The sequence below is a fragment of the Cydia fagiglandana genome, chromosome 11 (assembly GCF_963556715.1).
Source record: "Cydia fagiglandana chromosome 11, ilCydFagi1.1, whole genome shotgun sequence".
NCBI lineage: Eukaryota > Metazoa > Arthropoda > Insecta > Lepidoptera > Tortricidae > Cydia > Cydia fagiglandana.
This window is the reverse complement of record NC_085942.1, coordinates 3,467,617-3,489,325: the sequence shown is the minus strand read 5'-3', so window position 1 is coordinate 3,489,325 and position 21,709 is coordinate 3,467,617. Positions and strand designations below refer to the sequence as shown.

The following is a 21,709-nucleotide window of genomic DNA, read 5'->3' as shown; positions in this document are numbered from 1 at the left end:
TGGACCTAGGAATTTCAGAGCGCCGGGTAAAGAGCTAAATGCTGGTAATGATGAGCAAAGTAGAGTGATTTAGATCATTCATTCACTTGTAGTAGTAAGTGGTAGTAATCACTTTATTGTACACAACACAGGTTTACATAATATTTACAGAAATAAAGGTACAAAGGCGAACTTATCCCTATCACTTGTAATGGCTCCTCTACACGATGGCCCAGCGCCGGCCACTACAAGGGACGCATTTATGCGTTAGAGCTTATTCTACCGCATGGCTGCGTCTTGGAGTGGCCGGCGTTGGCCCATCGTGTAGAGAAGCCATAACAGGTGAATGAATGATCTAAATCACTCTACTTTGCTCATCATTACCCCTTCCCGAAACTTCCCCCTTCGGGCAAACTCGGCTCCGTTCGACTCAGCATCGCTCCGAGCAGTTATTAGAGTTGACACAAATAGACGTCCCTTTGCGTGCACGACCACAGGTAAGATAATGGCTTGAATTTTGACAACCCTAAATAGCCTAAATTGCCATATATATTAGGGACAGCATGATTCTCAAGCTTCGGTTTTGTACCAAGTTTCCTTTCTGTACGGTAGTACTATTATTTATTCTCTGGCGGTACGTCATAGTCTGTAGCATCGCAAACAGATTTAAACTTTTAACAATACCGCACGGCCGTCGGAGTTTCCTATTTCTCTTTTTACTTACTTTAGTACCAGAGTACTTTAAAAGTTCCCTTAGGACGTTATAAATAACTGCGCTTGCAACGCTGCCTTCGTACAGCCTGGCAAAAAAGAGTAGAAATTAAAAAGTGGCAACACTGTAGTGTCGTCCCTTTCAAATCATATATAAGAGAACGGGACGAAACTACATCGTTGCCGCTTTTTAATTTCTACTGTTTTGCCAGGCTGTAAACTACTGTAAACTTTCCTACATAACATGCCACAGTCATTGACTCGCTTGAAAAACAGTGATCCTATCCTCCTACCGAAATCCTACACATAGTAAATAAGCTCCAATTATTTTTTTTTGTCAAATTGACAGGAGTTGTGAAGTTTTCTTTGAAAAACGAAGAGAAACATAGACAAACAAAGTCGACATGAATACAAATATAAAATTGAAATGTTGGGAAAATGCCGGAGAACACGAGGGGAGGCCTTTGCCCAGCAGTGGGACACGACAGTAGGCTATTAAAAAAAATTATGTCACTAAATCAGCTATTGATCTTCAAGAGCCATTATAAAGTTTCTAGTCTAGTAGAACGTTTTATGTATTTGCTAAATAAACTAATACAAAATGTAAAAAATGGCAGTTGAATGAACCCGAGTAAATCACCGACGGACAAGTTTTCTCGTAAATGTCAGAACAAGCCAAAGTTTAAGCCCCAAACTACCGTAAGATGGACCGTTGTTATTGACTGTTCGCAAATTATGCCCAAGGCCCCTACGAGGGAAACAACTATTGGGAAAACCTTAATTTTTCATCTGGAACAAGAAATTTGAAAGATAAAAAAAAAGAAAAGTATTTTATTATTCGATGTGTTTGTCATTAGTAAAGTAGTAAGTAGGAGTCTTGCCCATCACTAGTAAATTCATCATTCACAGACAATTTCAATATGGCGGTTTGTTTACATAGTTAGCAAGTTCTATTGAAATAGACTTTAGAGGAAGTTACATAAGTTTAACATTTTTTTTGTCTTGAATCTTTTGATAATTTAAGTAATTACCAAGTAGAGTTTTATATGCGATTTGCTCGAAGCTAAATCAGTGTGGATATACATAGTTGATTTTTTTTAAGCTGACCGAGCTGATGAGAGCTCATAGTCCTGAACGGTCAGCTTAAAAAATTTGAACTATACTACCAGTTGGTTGAGGGCAGCGAATGACCGTTCGCTGTGGATAATCCTTGGGGGAGGCCTTTGTCCAGCAGTGGCCACTTTCGCCTGAGATGGAATCAATGAATGAATGAATACCACCAGTGGAACTTAGATACTATATTAAATGATTTATTTCGACGTAAACAATATACCTACCAATATATGGAGGAGACAGTAGGTGTTACCAGTGGAACTGACATAAACGCTAGCATGATCGTAACTTAGACTTTCTATTTCTATGCATCTCGCTCATGAAATAACATAACGAACGTAACTTCAAAAATATCAGTCTAGTAAAAGACGATGAACCAAGATAAAATTATATTTAAGAGCCAGCTTGAAATGTGTTTCTAAATTAATTTAGTTTACATTTAATTACCTTTGAGACCATGTGAAAATAATATGTTGCCTTAAAGGAGTCTGCACATGATATTGCAATAACAAGGATATTGTCTGACATCCGCCTTTTTGTATAAACAACAGGTAAAATACTTGTCCTGGTGCTTAATTTGTTTGAGGAAGGCGGATCATCCTGCCAAAATCATAATATGACATGTCAATTTCATTTCGTGGGTGGTTTATTACAAATAAAATAAACCTTCATCATTCTTCTTAGGCTAGGGTTTTTATAATATGAATATAAAAGTAAAATATAAAAACACTTACAAAACAACATCTTCTGCGTCTTCAATGAGAAAACACTTAGTAGGTGATGTAAGGTTTTATTACAATATTTTGTGAAGTCACACAATAAACGTGTTCGTAACGATCTCTCCGACTACCTTTTTTCATAGTTTAAGGGTCATTTGCATTTTTTTTGTAACTTTTTCAAATTTTTTTCTTAACATTCTCAGTTTTGTAACGAATATTAACCACACAAAAATTCAAATTTGTATAGCTAACTGTTAAGAAAAATTAGACAAAGGTACAATAAAATGATCCTTAAACATTTTGAACTTTTATGAAGAGCAAAAATGTTTGAATAGCACAAAAGTCAATTTCACTTTCCGCAAAATATTAAATTCTGGTCACCAAAAAAAAAACTAATAAACATTGAGTTCATTTTTTGCCACAGAAAACCGTGGTTGGTCTGTGTTTTGTGCATAGGTATAGGCAGATTTTCTTAAAACTTTTCTCACTAGATCCATTTTGTATCTATCGACTGGATCTAAAGAGATCGTTTCTTAGCCCCCTGCTGCATGGGCAAAGGCCCTTTCCGTTTAATCTCCACAACTCCCGTTGGTGTGCTTTTTCCGGCCATTTCCTTACATTCAATATTAATTCTTAAGAACTAAATTAAGAACCTTCTTTTCAACTAAAAGGCTTTGGAGTTGGCTTTTATGTAAAGTACCTTTTTTGAGGGGTATTATATTATGTTATACTAAAGCGATAACTTTGGATTTTCGTTAAAAGGCTTTTAGTTGTATTGAAACCTTTATACGTTATATAAATGTCACATTTTTATTGTATAAACTTGAATATAATTTAATTTTACTTGTTATATACTTTGAAATTAAATTGCTTGTGTAATTTCAATTTAATTTCTCACGCATGAAAATATAAACACGATGAATATGATAAATAATGACAAAATCGAAATTTTTGTTTCCGAAAATTGCCGTCCAAACGGTCCCGTAGTTAGTGTTGAAGTGTTGACGATTGTGTATAAACTCTTATTCATCCACCACCAATGTTCTTTACGAGAACTCGCAGGCGAGTTTCATTACATTGCGGTTGGCTAAATTGGATATAAACTCAATACTTAGTCCGCAAAGTAACTAAACTCGCATGCAAGTTCGCACGCTGTCTAAATGAGACTTAACTGTTCTCAAATTCAAGTTTCAATTGAATTATATCGATACACTACTTCTTGTGATATCTATCGCCACTTCCCGAAATTGCCCATATGATAGCCATGTCACAAAACATGTTGAATGTCACAGTAACAGTGCGGCTACCGCGAAAACCGAAATTCGCAAATTGCGGGGATCTTTCTCTTTTACTCCAACGAAGGCGTAATTAGAGTGACAGAGCACCGAGCAAATAAACAGGGGCATTCCACAAAATTAACGTTCAAAAGCCGGACATAATGGCGTAAGGGTGGAAGAGAATTCAGTCAACTTTAAGAAAAAGTGAAAACATGTAAAACGGAGACGTATAACCTGGGACCATATTAATATTCATTTTACCTATTTCTTCATTCTAATAATTACAAAAAATCTAAGAATACCTAGTTAACATCGGTTTCAAACAAACCACAGGCATGAGGATGTCCTAGAAAAATAAACATTCTCAATGAATAAAAGCAAGATTTGAAAAACAATAAAAGCATGTAAAACATCACTTCACATATATGGAGCTCGCAGCCTAAAAACTACAGCAAAACATGTAAATTGAAACAATTTCCGAATCGTCCATAACTGAGTTACCACCAGCAATGTTTTAGGCTGGATCTGTATGCGGGATGGAAGACTCCATTTGGCTCCCGGCCTACGTTTCTAAATAAAATTGTATAAAAGCCGAAATATTTTGCACCATTCAAACTTATGTATGTTATATTGAAGTCTTATTGCGAATAATAAACATATTGTGTTTGTTTATTGCCTTGCGTGCGAAGAATCCAGTGCTATATTTAGCAACAAGTTACGAGTACTAAGGAGGTTTCTTTATTGCTTTTTTATTTACTCATACTTTTAAGCTAGGTAATAATAAAATTTTAAGTATATTGTGTTTGTGTAAGATTAAACCAATTTTATTGCTAATCAATTAGTCTGATTATTACATAGGTATACCTACGTACCCGCATAACATACAGTTAGTTGCACAAGTGAACCAATGTTCACTACTTTGACATGTACCTTTACTTTACATAAAAACGATAACGAATTAATTTTATATTTCACTATTTTCTGTTAGTGTACTATATAGAGATGGTCTGCCATTACATAATTACAGATTGAAGCAATGCATTTTCTCTATAAGGTCATATTAGTATTGAATCAATTTTGCTCCGACCTCTTTCGATAGCAGGCCGTTTGATTAATCGGACTTAAAACTAAACTTATATCCGATGTGCATTTATTTTAATGATGTGTCATAATTGAAAATAAAACGTTAGCCATGAAACCGTTTACCAAGCCTATCAATGATTTGATTAAAAAAATGTTGGAGGAAGGGCTGTCGACTAGGAAAATAGCCAAGAAATTAACCGTAAGCCAGTCGGCTGTGCAGAGAATAAGACAAAAATGTACAAAACCTTTGAAAAAGAACAGTGGGGGGCGAACAAAAAAGTTAAGCCCGCAAGACACGCATAGAATTGTACATTATATGGTCACTGGCGAAGCAAAATCCACATCGCATGCCGCCTCACTCTTACGAAAACAAACAGGAAAGGTCGTAAGTAAATGGACAGTGATAAGAAGTCTTCAGGGTGCAAAATTCCGAGCAGTGGAGAAGAAAAAGAAACCGCTTATTAGTAAGAAAAATGTAAAAGCTCGACAAGCATTCGTGAAGAAGTACGAAACGTGGACAGAGGAAGACTGGGCGAAGGTAATTTTCTCAGATGAAACTAAAATTAACAGATACTCAACGGACGGCCGTCAATGGAATTGGAAAAGAGAAGGAGAAGGGAAGAATGTGCGAGATTTAATACAAACTGTTAAACATGGAGGTGGTAACATCAAAATGTGGGGCTGTATGACTTGTTTTGGACCTGGTTCTATTCGTAAAATTGATGGGATAATGAACAAAGAGATCTATCTTGACATATTAAAGAGGCAGTTAGGGGAAACGCTGGAGAATATGCCGTTCCCAGTCAACGAAATATGGTTTCAACACGATAATGACCCTAAACACACGCAAAAGTTGTTAAAAAATGGTTGTCTGAACAGGGTTTTCATGTGTTAGAATGGCCAGCTCAAAGTCCCGATTTAAACCCCATCGAAAACCTATGGTCTATGTTAAAAAAAGCGTTAGTGAATAACTACGACTCACCGCCATCGTCATTACACATATTGTGGGCTCGAGTTCAAGAACAATGGGAGTTACTGTCGCCTGCGTACTGTGAAAAAGTAGTAAAGGGCATGGGTAAGCGTTTGGCTGCAGTAAAAAAGGCCAAAGGACTATGGACAAAATATTAATAGTGTAAAATTTCTCATAAATATATGGTGCAATACTGATTCAATGTTTATCTTACTAGGAGGAGCAAAACTGATTCAATGTTAATTTGAGTATAAAAGTTTATTACAGTGATTTCAAACTTAATGATTACACTTAAATGTAAGTTAATAGTGTACAGTTTCTTATAATAAAAGTATTCAAGCGAGACTGTTTATCCCTTTAATTTTTACACGATAAATATATGAGAGTCATTGACATTGGTTCACTTGTGCTACTAACTGTATCTACCTAGACATATACATACATACCTGTTAGTACATAGTTTTACCTAGACTAGACATGAAAATTTTTAAATATTTATTGAAACTTCATAGAAACTGCAAGAAGCTACTGTAGATGCCGGCGTGTTTCCTTTCAATATTTATGCTAACCATAATGATTTCCTAAAACTTTTCACGAAATAAATAGAATGCACAGTTTTCCATGACAATGTTAGCAGCGCCTGTGAGAAACGTCACGCAACATTCAGCCCTCTCGGCACATCTGTCGACGGAGTCTTCGCTCCTCAAAATTTGAGGAGCGAAGACCTCAAATGTCCACCTTCATTAAACACCTCAGTGAAGCTATTTCTGACCGCTGGAATAGATTCCTAAGTGTCGTAATAGCCTGGCTTAGATAAAAAAATCACAATTTCGATAGTCAGAGCCAGAAGCATGGTGCATCTGCGGAACACGGCACAGATTTAAATCCACAAAAAAAAATCCTAGGCTTTGACGACGGGGCAGCCCTACCGCAGCCCTAACCCTAACCCACCACTACCAACCAACTCTCTTCATACATGGTGTGTCTGACCATGGGGCTTTAAATCTAGGGCTTGATTTTACTCGCTAAACTGAGCTACTTTTACTATGGGACCAACCCTAAAATCGGGGAAACATTGTTGGCTTTTCAATAGAAAACGTCGACATCTGATCAGCCAAAATGTATGAAAAAGTAAAAAAAGTCGGGATTTCGTGGTTGATGCCATAGTAAAAGTAGCTCAGTTTAGCGAGTAGAATCGAGCCCTGGATTTAAAGCCCCATGGTCAGACACACACTGTATATGTATATTTTTTTCCTTGTTTCAGTTTAAATAAACTTGTTGTTGCATGAATGTTAGGCGCCAGTAATTTGATTTGGCGGCCGGCCGCGCCAACAAATGTGCTGTGCACGGCATTTAAAATGCCCTTTTAGTCCGTTGTGTTATTTGGGCTTTTCTCTCATTAAGTTTAGGTACGCTGCTGGAATTTGAACGATTGCCAGGAATTGTTGTTTTGTAGGATTGGATTATTTTTCTGCGTTAAATAATTATTTACATGTAGAAAAACATATTTAAATAAGCAAATACGAATGTAACAAACGAACGGACGCAGCTTGTATTAAGACTCCTATTCCGGCTCTCCCCTCGCAATCTATTTAATTATTTACTACCTACTCAAAATAAAGTGACAAAGCATTACAGTAAAAACTAAGGCACTGTGAAACTACAAAATAAGAATACAAGAAAACAAATAAAACTACAAATAAAACTACAAATAAAAACCAAAGACAAATTAAAGAACAACACACGACACGAATGACGACATGAATGTTTGCTGACATACCGGAAAGGTTTGTCAGTCACAGTAGGTAATGTTATCTCACGGTGGACCAACCTTAGACTAACTTAAGTAACTTACTCATGAAGTCAGTCTCTGTGTAACTTGGACAAGTCTGCCACGTTAGATGTAACTCGAACTCGACCTATATTATATGGCTGACATCTGGGTTTTCATGCGAAAACCTACGTTATGGCAACTGCATCAGGTACATTTTGATATGGAAAGCCATGTACAGTCAGCAGCAAAAGTCGCTAAGCGGGCGAGGTGCTCAAAATTACCTTGACACGCTCTTATTCTCTTATTAATAAAGTCGCGTCAAGATCATTTTGAACACCTGGCCCGTTTAGCAACTTCTGCTACAGACTGTAGGCTTGCATAAAACTGTACGTTAAAAGAGTCAGTTTACCTATTAAAGGGGTAATATAAATTATGAAATGAAATAGGTGTTACATACATACTAAAAAAAGTTATCAAGGACCACAAAGCTCACCATAAAAACATCCAAATGATATCACATTAAAGTGATAAACATCTGCTTAAAGCACTTCATTACTCGGTTCTTCAACAAATTGTAGAGGCGGGCTTCCAATTATCCCGTGCATCAGCCGGGATCGAAGCCGGGACTTGGCACTGGCGGTGCGCAGCCTGCTGGCATGGCGCCCGCGGCGGGCGGTGGTGGCTGTTGTGGCGGGTCGACATAAGCGGGCGGATAGGAGGTAGCGTTTTGTGCCTAATGCTAAAAAGCAGAGAGTAGGGAGTTCCCTTATGCGAATACACCTTATGCGACCAAAATCATGGTTCTATTAACAAATATAACCATGATTTTGGTCGCATAAGGTGTATTCAGAGAATAAGGGTGGGTTGCACCAAACCACCTGCTAACGTAAGCACGGTTCGCTAAATTTTAACGCTGACGCGGGGGTCTTAACGATTGCTAAATAAAATGCGTTGCACCACCTATAAAATAACAGGACGTTACAATTACTAATCGCTAATCGTATTGCCGCATTATGAACGCATTCCTACCAAAAAATTTATGGTAGAATGTTTATTTTATATAGCAACCCAGTCACAAATGCCAAATTGAATTGTCAAAATTCTCAACGAGAATAGTTTTGTAGGCGCGAACTAAACTTTCTTTGCAGATTTCATATCTAATTATTTAACAATATAAGCCATTCCTGAATATTATCAGAAAAACAATGTATCATCACGGGCTTCACGCTTCGAGCAAGCTTCGGCTTCCGACAAGGCACTTTAAAGTGAAATTTCTGACGATTATTAAAAGTCCAAGTGCTTCCCAAGCCATAGCCACACTGAAGGAGGCAGTTATCAACCTGAAGACCTTGCTAGGTTTCGTGAAGGAGCTGGGGTGGTTAAAGTAGGGCTACCCCGTTTCTCGCAAAATAGGCAGTGTTTGTCGATTTGCGGAAAATGCCCAGCAAAACTAACTAAGCTCTAGCCGAAATCAGACAACGAGCTACATGGCATGGTAAGTTATCTTATTAGTACTTATCCCTTACTACTTTTAGAACCGTATGCACAAGGCTTTACCTTTACTGTGCCAGTATGCCTTTACCTTTAAGCTGTGACCTGGCTCTGAAGCAGTTCATACCTTTAGTTTCAGGCTCAATTGGCAAAAACATATTTGACATAATTGTGCATACCTAACTGCTAATTAGTAGTATAACATTCAAGTTACTTTTGTACATTAATTTAAGGCCGCTTGTTCTAAGCATATTCTTTTTACTGGTAGTCAAAGAGAAATACAAAATATTTTTACATATAATAACATAATGTTGTTTTCTTTTCAGGATTGATTTTAAGGAATGTACCTACAAGTGAATCAATTCAACAATATGAATGTCAAATGCATAAGCACAACGAAATTTTTGTGGTTTAAAGTAACTGGAAGAAACTCATGTTGTGTAATTAAAAATAAAGTATTATAAATATTCTTATTTCCATTATTATTTAACACATTATAAAAAACCTAACCTATGGTGCCGCCGGCAGCAGAGCAAGGCCCAAGCTGCCGGCGGTCAGGGCCGCAGAGAGGAACCAGCAGACTATCCGCGCCGTGTCCAAGATCACCGCCTTCTGCATTTGGCCCTTGCTGCTATGCTACTTTATTATTATATGATATCCTTTTTGATAACAAATTAACTAATAGAAGTAAAAGGTTATCCGGAGAGGGTTGACAGTATATCAACAAATTGCACTTATTTTGCAATCATAAGGACTTATTTTTTCAGTCATACTGGTAACATGAATTGCTTATTTCCAACTATAAATATCTTTTTTCTTGAGGTGTAGATAAATAATATATGTAAACATGCATGGCCTATAGCAAAGTTTCTGACACGAGGATGATAAACTAAATAAAATAAATATGTATAACATAAAGGGGCTTTTCTTGTGACTGAACTCAGAGCTTAAGAGCTATTGAGGTAGGTTAGGTATTTTGTGTTTAAATTTAGGGAATTGTATAGCCAAGTGAAAAATATTGGTGCATACATCCCACCCAAAAATATGTCCCTATAGCTCTACTATTAGCAAATCAAGAACTTTGGAACATTACTAAGCAAGACACCTACAGTGACCTACCTGATGTACTTACCTACAGAGACACCCATATTCTTACACTTGACTGTAGTACCTATATCAACATAGCCTGGAATTTTTTTTTTTTTTTAGAAACAAACAGTCTTATAAAACATGTAGGTAAGTAAGCTAACAGCTAGAATTTCATATAGTGTAGACCTATAGTTCCCTATATGTAAAACATATTTTGTAATAAACTTAATACTATGAAATGCTATCTAAGTATAACAACTATAAACAACTATAAAAAAACAACAAAGAACACATAATGTACATAAATAACTTAACCTAACTTTCACACTAAGGTATTTAATAAAGAATAAATCTTCTTCTTAAATAACCCTAACGAACTGCCAAATATATCCGCATTCATACACTTTTCATTATACAACCTGCATGCGCGTTTAATGTATGATTGTTGTGCGTATTTAGTTCGACATATTCCAACACTGAACAGCATTTTGTTCCGACAACCACGTTCTGTTCTACGAGGCACTCGAAAACCAATATTATGGAGAAGTTCAGGAGCATCTATAAGATTATTAATTACTTTAAATAAAAATACTAGATCATTACAAGAGCGCCTTAATGACAGAGGTTGAAGCCTGTGTCTTGAGATTGAGGAGGCGTAATTTTCGTAGTTACCCCTTATTCGGAATTCAAGAGCTTTAATTAATATCTTTTGTACCCTTTCTATTCTCTTTTTATGTACGTCGTAGTAGGGATTCCATACAACCGAAGCGAATTCCAGGCGGCTTCTGACGAAGCTATTATAAAGTATCTTGTAGGTTAACGGTCTACGAAAAGGTTTAGCAATACGGAGAATAAACCCTAATTGCTTATAAGCCTTATTTAAAATGTTGTCGATATGAGGAATGAAGGTTAGCTTAGTGTCAATTAATACACCCAAATCACGTATACTGTTCTGACGCGTTAGAGTACTGCCACATAATTTATAATTGTATAATATAGGATTTTTTTTACGTGCAAATGTGATAACGGAGCATTTGATATTATTTAAAAACAAACTACTTCCAGCGCAGTAATCCTCAAATCTGAGTAAATCCTCTTGCAGCATAGAACAGTCGGCAGGGGTCTTAATAACTCGGAATATTTTGGTGTCATCGGCATAGAGAAGAGCTTTTGAGTTAGATAAACACTCCGTTATGTCGTTAATGTATAATACAAATAACAGAGGTCCCAGATGGGATCCCTGGGGGACGCCTGACGTGGCTTGTTTGAACGCTGATGTAAAGCCTCCTAATACTACAGCTTGTGTCCTATTTTCTACGTAAGACTTAATCCACCGAAAAAGATCACCGTGTATACCCAAGTTCCATATTTTTAACAAAAGCGTATTATGAGAGATTTTATCGAATGCTTTTGCAAAGTCTGTATATACAGCATCAACTTGATATTTATTATCCATGGCATGACGAATTACCTCGGTAAATGATAAGAGATTGCTTTCAACGCTACGACCCTTATAGAAACCGTGCTGGTCTGGGTTGATATGACGGCGTACGGCATGGGAGAGCTGGTCAGTAACATTTTTTTCCAATATTTTGCCAAACTGGCACAATTTGGAAATAGGTCTATATTTTTCTATATGTTGACTTATGTTACCTTTGGGGATAGGTGTAATCCACGCCCTTTTCCAGATTTGTGGAAAGCACCCCTCATTAATTGATTGCATGAAAATTCTTGTAAGGGGAACCACTAATGTATTAGCACATTTCCTTATTAATAATGGGTGTATTTTATCGGGTCCAGCTCCCTTGTTTACATCGACTGATTTTAAATATTTTAAAACTAAGTCGTTTGATAAATTAATAGAACTAATGTTAAAGACTGGATTTAAAGAAGGTTCTAAGCAGTCAACGTCCAAAGGTGGTATATTAGGGATTTCGAATACTGATTGAAAATGATCATTAAACATGTTACAAATGCTTGGACCGTCAGAGACCGAGGCACCACTGCAATACATTGTTTGCGGTAAACCTTTATTTGATGTAGTACATTTGTTACAGTGTATTATATTCATTTGATTTATATGTAACTTACAAAAGTCATACATGCAGGTAAGTCATATTCTATTTAATTTGTAAGTAAGTAGACATGCTTGTAGTGTGTAGATAGAGAAGTTGTTTGCCTAGGTCAAACCTAACAACCTACTCAACTTATCTCATGTGAGTATATTCCATGTTTCTAGAATAATTTAACACTTTGACTACCGAGAACCCGCCTGGTAGGCACTCGTAATGTTAGCTCAGATGCCGGACAACCCGCCCAGCGGGTTCTTTTGTACGCAGATGTAGACGACCGGTTTCTGGGGTAGTGCGCCGTTTTTTGGCCGGTTGCGAAAGTGTTAAGATAAGAAATAAGACTGATACCTGCCTCTGAACTTCCGCAGTCAAACTATATAGTTTTGTGGAGCTTAATTGCTACATCATCTACCTAACCGTTACTTGTTATTCTTAGAAATAAAATAATAAAATCATGACTATGTAGCTATTGTAAGATCTTAGCGCTCTGGTATATTTTGCAATAGACTACAACCATTGTACACTGTAGATATCTTTCATCTAAAAGAAGCACACATGATCAAAATCACTTTGCTTTTGTAATTAAATGATTTATTAGGTAGTAATAATAAATATTGGGTAAAGTCATAGTATGAAACAAGTTGTTTTAAAATTTGTTTCATGTATTCAGATACCTATATAGCTTCGGAAATAAAATGATTTCTAATGAAGTACTTGCAGAGAGCATTGTTATTGTTTCATAGGCTTGTGAATAATATATGTTGTAAAAACAAATAAAACACAAATAAGTAGGTAATAACTGAAACAGTATAATCATTTTTGCATCACACATTTTTCTAACTTATAGGTACCTAACCTATTCGGCCGAACTAGTCTGTAGTTGCTCCAATACATTTTCTTCACACTAAAATACTAGATTTCAATATTTCGCATCTTTTTTTTATTTACGTTTATAGTTCTAAATATATTTCACTTCTGTTTTTGTTGCGGGTTCCGATTTTTTCACAGGTTAACTTTGGAACCATCATGCTCCAATATAGTTGCCATCTCACAGTTTTTGAGAATCATAGTTAATAGTTCACCAATATTTCCACAGGATTTATCACTTTTATCTTGATTCCAATAAACAGAGGGCATTTTAAATTCATTTTAATGCCCAGTCTGCCGACAAGTACTTAGCGTTCATTACATGCCGTTGCGTTTTATTTGTTAAGCTGTGATAGCATCAATATAGTCTTATCTTCAACTTAAGCTCATTCTGTTCACGATTTAGACTTAAAACACGCACATTTCTTTTAAACTATAAATAAAATAATGTATTTATGAAAGACGGATCGTCTCCCAACTATAATGACTTTAGAGCCATTCATGTCAACTGTCACACGTTTTGCGTTTAGAAACTCCACATTTTATTGTTATTAACATGTTTTTAATAATTTAAATAACATATTTCCTAAAATTATTGAAAAATCAAATATAAATTCATGAAATACGGACAAGTTCAATAAAGTGCCGCCATTTTTATCAAACGGTAAAATCGTTAACCAGTGGTCTACGACCGGTTAAGGGCAGCGTAACTTTTTAACAGACGTTAGGCGTGGTGCAACCCAAATATGCAGTTAGCGTTCGTTAGCGCCATCTTTAGCCATGATCAGCACATCAAATGGGCATGGTGCAACCCGCCCTAAGTCTTTTGGACTTCGTCTACGCTATTTATTTGTCACCTGCGTGATTAATCTAATCACTTATTAAGACTTTAGTAGTTATAAATATACTACACCAAAGAAGTTTATTTCAATTCTAATTAAATAAATTTAGTTCTTCTTAAAGCTACTTCCCATATTTATCTACGTTCAATCATAAGCGGTTACAAAATAGAAAACCAAATGTCAGTTTCTTCCTTACTTTTTTCTTCCAATAGTACATAGACTTTCGATTACTTGTTGCAATTGCAGGAAAGGAATATGACCAGGTACATATTTCATCTCTTAACCTCCTAAGGCCCCGCGTACAATTTTTCGTACATATTCCACAATCTATTTTGAAAATTTATTCAGTAACTAATAAGGGTTTAATTCAAAAATAAAACAAATACTTCTGGGAGGTTAGTGTTATATATTACATTACATACATTTTTGTAACCACTTAGTGAAGTGGTTGTGTAAGTAAATGTAATGTGGCGAGTAGTGACTCGCTGTCAGTGGGACCACACCCCACCAGACTCGTTACATCGTAACTGCGGAGCATTTCGGACGGCTGCACTTTACGGCCCCGCCTGGCACAACTTATTCCGCGAAATATTGTTATTGTTCGCTCGCTAATCGCTGTAAGTGGCGCCTCTCGCCAGACTCCTTATTCTACGTCCTGGATACCATATGACGACGATATCGCAGTCTCACTACCCTGACGTTTTTGTTTGAAGAAACGTCACATTTGACACTTACATATCTAATCCATATCGTTTCTAGATCTATTAACTGACGTATCTTAAAGTTCGAATCGGGCCGTATAGCTTAAAATTTTCGCAGTTCATTTTGTAAATCATCATCCGGTTTAAAAGGGTCACCGTATTAGAGAGGGTCCGGATTAGCGAGGCTTTGCTGCAAGAAACGAAAGTGCTACGAATAATTTTCTCTACATGGTTGTCGGTTGGTTGCTACGCACTGCGCCGGTCGTAGCGCTACGAAAAGTGCAGCTTAGTATTAGTTATTTGTTTTACAAGGAGGCAAAGTTGTTGTATAACCGCTCGTGCTAATATTGATACCAGAGCAAGCGAAAGAATCCAAAATTGAACCACGATCGTAGCGAGTGGTTCGAAAAATGGAATCTAAAGCGTTACGAGGGTTTCAAAGCACGAGGGTTAAACAAAATTTGCCCCCGAGTAAAACACAAAATTTTTCACCACGCCAACCCGAAGCAAATATTAAATGTAAAATATCAAACAAAATCAAACCAAATCAAATCCAAATGAATGTTATTAAATATTTATCACCCAAAATAATCATTTAAAAGTCAATTCTACCAGCAAACATAAATAAGAAAACTACTCAAAATTTGCATTTGATACTTTGCCTCACATGTGAATAAAATGCAACTTAACTATAAGTTTTTGAAGTGCAAAGTAAGCCTTTCCGAGCTGGTGTGGTGAAAACCTTTAAAAGGTGGCGCTTAGAGCTTGAGGCATATTCCGATTGTAGTTCTATTCCAAAAATTTATTACATTAAAACAATGTAATAAAAGTAGTTTGTAGTTCTATTGTAATAACTAATAAGCCTACGCTTTGAATGGGTTTAAAATATGTTTTTTTTAATTGTTTTAATAATGAAAATAAAAATTATTTAAACTAAGTTACAATACCAAACAATAAGTACAATTAATCGTGATGAAATATTTATAACATGTTATAAATACAGCTTTTTTGTAGCTAAACTTAAAAGTCATGCTCTTAATGAGCGACCTTTCCCGCTTGCCCGAAAAGTATCGGTAGGTACTTACTTAATTTGCGAAAACCTTTTACATTTATGAGTACCTCACGACAAGTAATTTATTTAATGAGATGTTATACACAAATACAACTACCTACTATTAAGGTGACAGTCCATTTCCATCGACAGCTGCATTACTGTTCATTTTACTATGGAAATTGACAATGACAGCGACGCGTTCAGTACCGGTAGTGCAGCTGCGGTTAGAAATGGAATGTTACCATTATATGGCTAGACACCAAAATTGGTGTGTGCCGCATGTACTTATAGCGACAACGAAATCGCGGAGTGAGGAAAGCTAAGCTTTTTATTTTTACCTATTCGTATGAGTTTTATTACAGATATCAAGTTTTCTGTAACTACATATTCTTTCATTATACGGATCGCTCTAAAGAAAAAGTGGATAAGAATATGTGGAAGATATATGTCGTCATGGTGACGGATTAGCGAGATATTATGTTCGGAACATGTGGAAAATATACAGGATGTATTCAAATGGGGCAGTGAGAAGCGGAATGGGAAAGAAGAGAGCGGAATGTTTGCGCAAATTTGCGAAAGTTGCGGAAATTTCATGGAAATATTAAATTTATTAAAACAAGTCACTCACGTATTTTAAGTATTTTTTTTTCAATAAAAAGACACGTCAAGATCATGTAGTTAGTTTTTTCTAATGCAAAAAACGAGGTATATCCTCTACCCATTTCTTACATATGTCTAACTGTAAGGCTAATTTAATGTATTTATTGTATCAATTGTATCATAACCCCATATTTTTTGTTACAGGTAAGAAAAAAATAAACTTTACAAAATCTGCCGCTAAATTCGAAACCTAAGAGATTGGTAAGTAGAATGTAACTTTGGAAAATGGGTAATTTATTTACAAGCAATATTACAGTAGTTTGTAACCTTTAGTATTGATATTATATGTATATCATATCAATACTAAAGGTATGAAATCGTATGGATATAAAAGTTATGGAACTGTATATTTTTTTTTACAAAAAGTACGTACACGCGTATTCGGGAAACGAGATAATCACAAGATCTAGAGACGATATAGAGATAAACTAGATTTACATTAGATATCGACTAGATGTGACTTGGATATCTAAGTCATAACTTGTCGAAATCGTTCAAGAGGACCTCCAGAATCGCGGAAAGGTCAAATTTGACCAGGGCTGCCAGATCGTATAATAGGCTACGAAATTCGTATAATGAAATTATTTTCGTATACATGTGGTATAGTTGGTCAATCGGTATAATTGGATACAAAAAAAAACACCGATGTTAAACTACTGTCAATGCTTCAAAAAACCGGGCAAGTGCGAGTCGGACTCGCGCACGAAGGGTTCCGTACCATAATGCAAAAAAAGAAACAAAAAAAAAGCAAAAAAAAAACTACTGTTACACGATTACTGTTACTGTTATACGATTTAATGGAACGGCAACTACTTAAATACACGTCAACGCGGGCTATAACCGCGAAAAACCAAGTGCGCAAATTGCGGGCATCTTTCTCTGTCACTATTATTACGCTGTCATTGGAGTAAAAGAGAAATATCCCCGCAATTTGGGGGCTTACCGCAAAAACCGAAATTCACCAGTTATTAAAAAATCGATTTAAAATTATAGTTTTTTTTTGTACTCGTATAATGCAATCGAATTTCGTATAATTGCGGCCACAGGATCGCATAATCAAGATTTATGTACTGGCAGCCCTGAATTTGACATATCTATCTATCTTACAAATATCTTTAAATTATCCATATCGTAACTTGTTGAGGTCTAGTAGGGATCTAATACATTTTCAGAATCGAGCCGGTAGTTACGCTAACACTTTGATGTTGAAACTGAATCCCACAGCTTCCAAAACCTTCAAATGGTTGTTTCAAACACTAACAACGCAACGTCTGGTTTGTTTTAATATCACCCTCCCTGTGGTCTATAGTTTTATTACAAAGTTTTAAATAAGCGTTGTTTAAGTTAAATCTAGGTACCTACATTAGAAACGATTGAATGTAACCAATTCGAGCAACCAATAAAAATAAATTAACTAACTTATGAATAGGTAGGTAGCTATGTACCTACATATTTTATAGTTCGTTTTTTTTAGCATTAGAAAGAACTCCACAGAAGCAAGCGTACAATTTTTATCAGGCTCGTTAATTCTTAATAATTATTGAATTATCAAATGTAGCATGGTCAATACATATAATTTACTTCGAATTATTACCGCTAAAAGTGCCGTATTTGGAACCACAAGCTTACTTCTGCGAAGCTCTTTCTAATGCTAAAAAAAACGAACTATAGGTACCTGTGTATTTTATTCTTGTTTGTCAAAACTCTAGCATCGTATTTTATTACACCTTGAACCTCCTTTCCTTAAATGGACATAAAGCATCCCCAAAATGTTCCTTCCTGTATAACATCTGGCTATTTCCACATCTCTAAGTCTAAGGGTGGTATTCCATCTGTTCAATTTCTTTGTCCAATATCATTTCGTCTCACTCTCTCATTAAGCAAAATGTGAGAAGCAATACGCATTGGACAAATAAATTGAACAGGTTGAATACCACTCTAAGCAACGTAATGAAAGAACCTAGCGAAATTACACGCTACTCGCAAATAACTCCACTTTCATACATTCTCAAAGGACAAAAATCCGTGATACGAATAGTTTTGTTTGTCAATTAGTTTGTATTCATCCCCCCCCCCCCTCTATCAACCCCCCTTTAGTCCTCTCCTCAGTAGCCGACTGGCCCGCCGGGGAGCGCCCGTGTCGCCCGGGCGCGCGCTGTGTTCATTTAGCTTAGTTTTTACGTATTTTTTAATCGACTTTTACACTAGGACATTGTAATAAGGTATGCTTGTGTTAATGATGGCGACAGTTTTGTATCTATAGATTTTTTGTACATCAAAGAAAATCGGTGAAGCAACATGCTATTTGGAAATTGTTAAATTTTCAAACTAATTTCAATTCAGACACGAATTCAATAAAATTTTGGAATGTGAATGGAGCTTCTTACAAATATCTTCTTAAGTGGTCTCAAGTTAAATGATGACGACAGTTTTGTATTTTTTATACGTATTAGGAAAATTGGTGCAGCAACATGATTTTAGGGAGGAAAAGTTTTAATTTTTTGACTGATTTCACATAAGTACAAATCTAATTTTGGAATATGAATGGAGCTGTCTTTAAAATATGTCTTTTTTTTTTCTTAAGTGGTCTCAAGTTAAGTTGCTCAACGATGTGTAAATACTGACTGCATAGACTGTCAAGTCAGATCATACTCGATGATAATAAGTAGGTACATATTAAATAAACCACCCAACTCGTATAGTCCAAAGGCTCCCAACTATGGTCCAAAACGAACTCGAATGTCTTCGTTCAGGTGTAAATATTATTTTAGATCGCAGTTCTGAAGCAAAAAATCATTAGAGCAAGAAAAAACTCGGACAACGCCAAAAATAATATTGGTATTGATACTTAATTAATTACCTATGTGTTGTACTTGTGGGCCATAGTCGTACAGTACGTATTACTCTATGGGGGCTGTTCATAAATTACGTCATCTATTTTTGACGTTTCTCCCTAAAAATCATCCAAAAATCATGCTTCGAATGACCCCGTTTCCTCCTACGTCATGCTACCATCATCCGATGTCCAGACATTTGAAATGACGTACTTTATGAATAGCCCCTATACGAGTATAGTTACTACTCCTCAATGATGAAAACTTTTGATAAGCCTCGAACTTACTCAATATAACATGAAACTTATATATACCTACTAATAGTTATATCGACCGTTATGAACTCACCCACACATGAATATGATAATTCACCTTTCCGAACCAGTGATAATATCGATTAGATGCCGGGAAACACACGGCAAGCGTGCAGTGCCTCTGTCCTAGCAAAATGCATGCCGGGGAACGAATCTGTCAATCTATTTGATGTGACATGCTACTATAAAGCTTTTGCTATCAATCGAGTTTTATTTGAATTTGAACCGTCGTCGTCAGATAATAAAGATGGGTTTGTAATATGTTTGGTAGTTTTTAGTGTTCCGTACAAAACTTTGTTCACGGAACACTTATGGGATCGCTTCGGTATTGTTTTTTGTAGGAAGTATGCATCGGGCAATTATTATGACAAAGAACGCCGCTAACTTCTAGGCGAAGATCTAAAAACCAAATTGATTTACTCTTGTATAGGTATTAATTTTGTGTTTATTTTATCATTTTAATTGTTTGATGCTGTTTTGAAAAAATATTGTGTCTAACGATACAACGATATATGTCTTAAAATTCTCGGGCCTCGCCTCGCTTAAATTTTAGGAGTCCCTATTATGTAGGTACCTCGTCTCTTCTTCCTCGCGTTATCCCGGCATTTTGCCGCTGCTCATAGGAGCCTGAGGTCCGCTTGACAACTAATCCCATGATTTGATGTATTAGGCACAAATTTTCACGAAAGCGACTGCTATCTGACCTTACAACTTACAACCCAAAGGAGAAACTAGGTTACTAGGCCGTATTGGGATTAGCCCGGTTTTCTCACGATGTTTTCCTTCATCGAAAAGCAACTGGTAAATATCAAATGATATTTCGTACATAAGTTCCGATATAGGTAATTAGGTATTTACCTACTGCACATAATACGATTTTAATAGATCTGATTGCTGAATGATCTGCTGTAATGTAAGAACCTATAACCTATAATTATAGGTTCTTATTATTAGCTTGTTCCGCAGTTATTAAATCATACACCAACGATACTTCCGAAGCACTTTAAATGTTAGTAAGCGAACTCCTCGAGAACACCCAACTTAATTTATATGAGACCTATCTTCAGAGTTAGGCAATAAAATATTAAGTGATAGTGGAATTGTTTTTGAAGTGGGAAAGTTACAGGAATATTTCATGTAGATGATATTACATTGTTGGAAATGTAATTTGATAAACGTAATTGAAAGGTGACGACTTGGAATATGAACACAGGTTATTATTTATAGAATTTATACTCTACTTTACTTTCTGATAGGTAATGAATTATAAAACAACAATTTTCTATTATAAACTCAAATAGAATATAAGAATCAAATAGAAGATCAAATGTCTTTAAGAAAGTCACTAAAGAAAACGTGACCAATGCCCTGTTAAATAATCAAAAGCTTGTAACTTGTAGGTAATACAAGTGGAAGTCCCTTTTTGACATCTTTTGTTAGAAAGGGACTTCCACTTGTATTACAAGTAACAAACTTTTGATAAACAGGGCACAAGTCCACTGGAGGCGGAGGCCGGAAGCCGCGCCCGCCTAATCTTCAGATGCTGGTTAATAAATTTAATATTTTAAATATAAAAAAGTATTTAATGAGAAAAAATATTTCGTAAATTCAAGTCCTGCCGGAAGCGTAAATTTTTCAATTTTTTCCTTTGATATGAAATTTGGAATATCGCTCACAGACGTCTGCAATTCTGCATGCATTATGCATGTTTAAAAATTTGATTAGTTCCAAAATTGTAACAATTTTCTATGATTTTAAATAAATTGCAACTTTGATAACGGGGTTTGCATAGGGTCGGCCAATAATAGATGTGCTTTCCGTACCCCGCGTACATTACCTAGCTGTAAGTCCGCCGGCAGGTGTTGTGTCTATTTCCGGTTCCGGTGGAGCGTCCGCCGCGAGATCGCATCCGGTGACATGGCCGACGCGACGCGATTTTATACGCGTTCCTGCTTTGTCGTTCATTGCAGAGGATTTTATTTCATGTATTTTTCAAGCCAAGCCAAGCGAGCGGTGGAGGCCGAGTGGACGCCCGACTTTCAATCCGGAGGACGCGGGTTCAAATCCTGGCTCGTACCAATGAGTTTTTCGGAACTTATGTATATGAAATATAATTTGATATTTACCACTAGCTTTTCGGTGAAGGAAAACATCGCGTG

At 36.2% G+C, this 21,709-nt stretch overlaps 1 protein-coding gene across 3 annotated transcripts in view; it reads left to right on the top strand.

Annotated features, from left to right (window-relative positions):
• The window catches only part of LOC134668766 (E3 ubiquitin-protein ligase znrf2), a 237,395-nt gene that overhangs the window by 153,108 nt on the left and 62,578 nt on the right, over positions 1-21,709 (top strand). The window contains exon 1 of one of the 3 annotated variants that reach the window (XM_063526224.1): positions 18,539-18,624. The exons of the other annotated variants lie outside the window; for them this stretch is intronic. The gene's annotated coding sequence lies outside the window, so the exon portion shown is untranslated. Of the gene's footprint in view, positions 1-18,538; positions 18,625-21,709 lie in introns of those variants that run through there. 3 annotated transcript variants of the gene reach the window in all.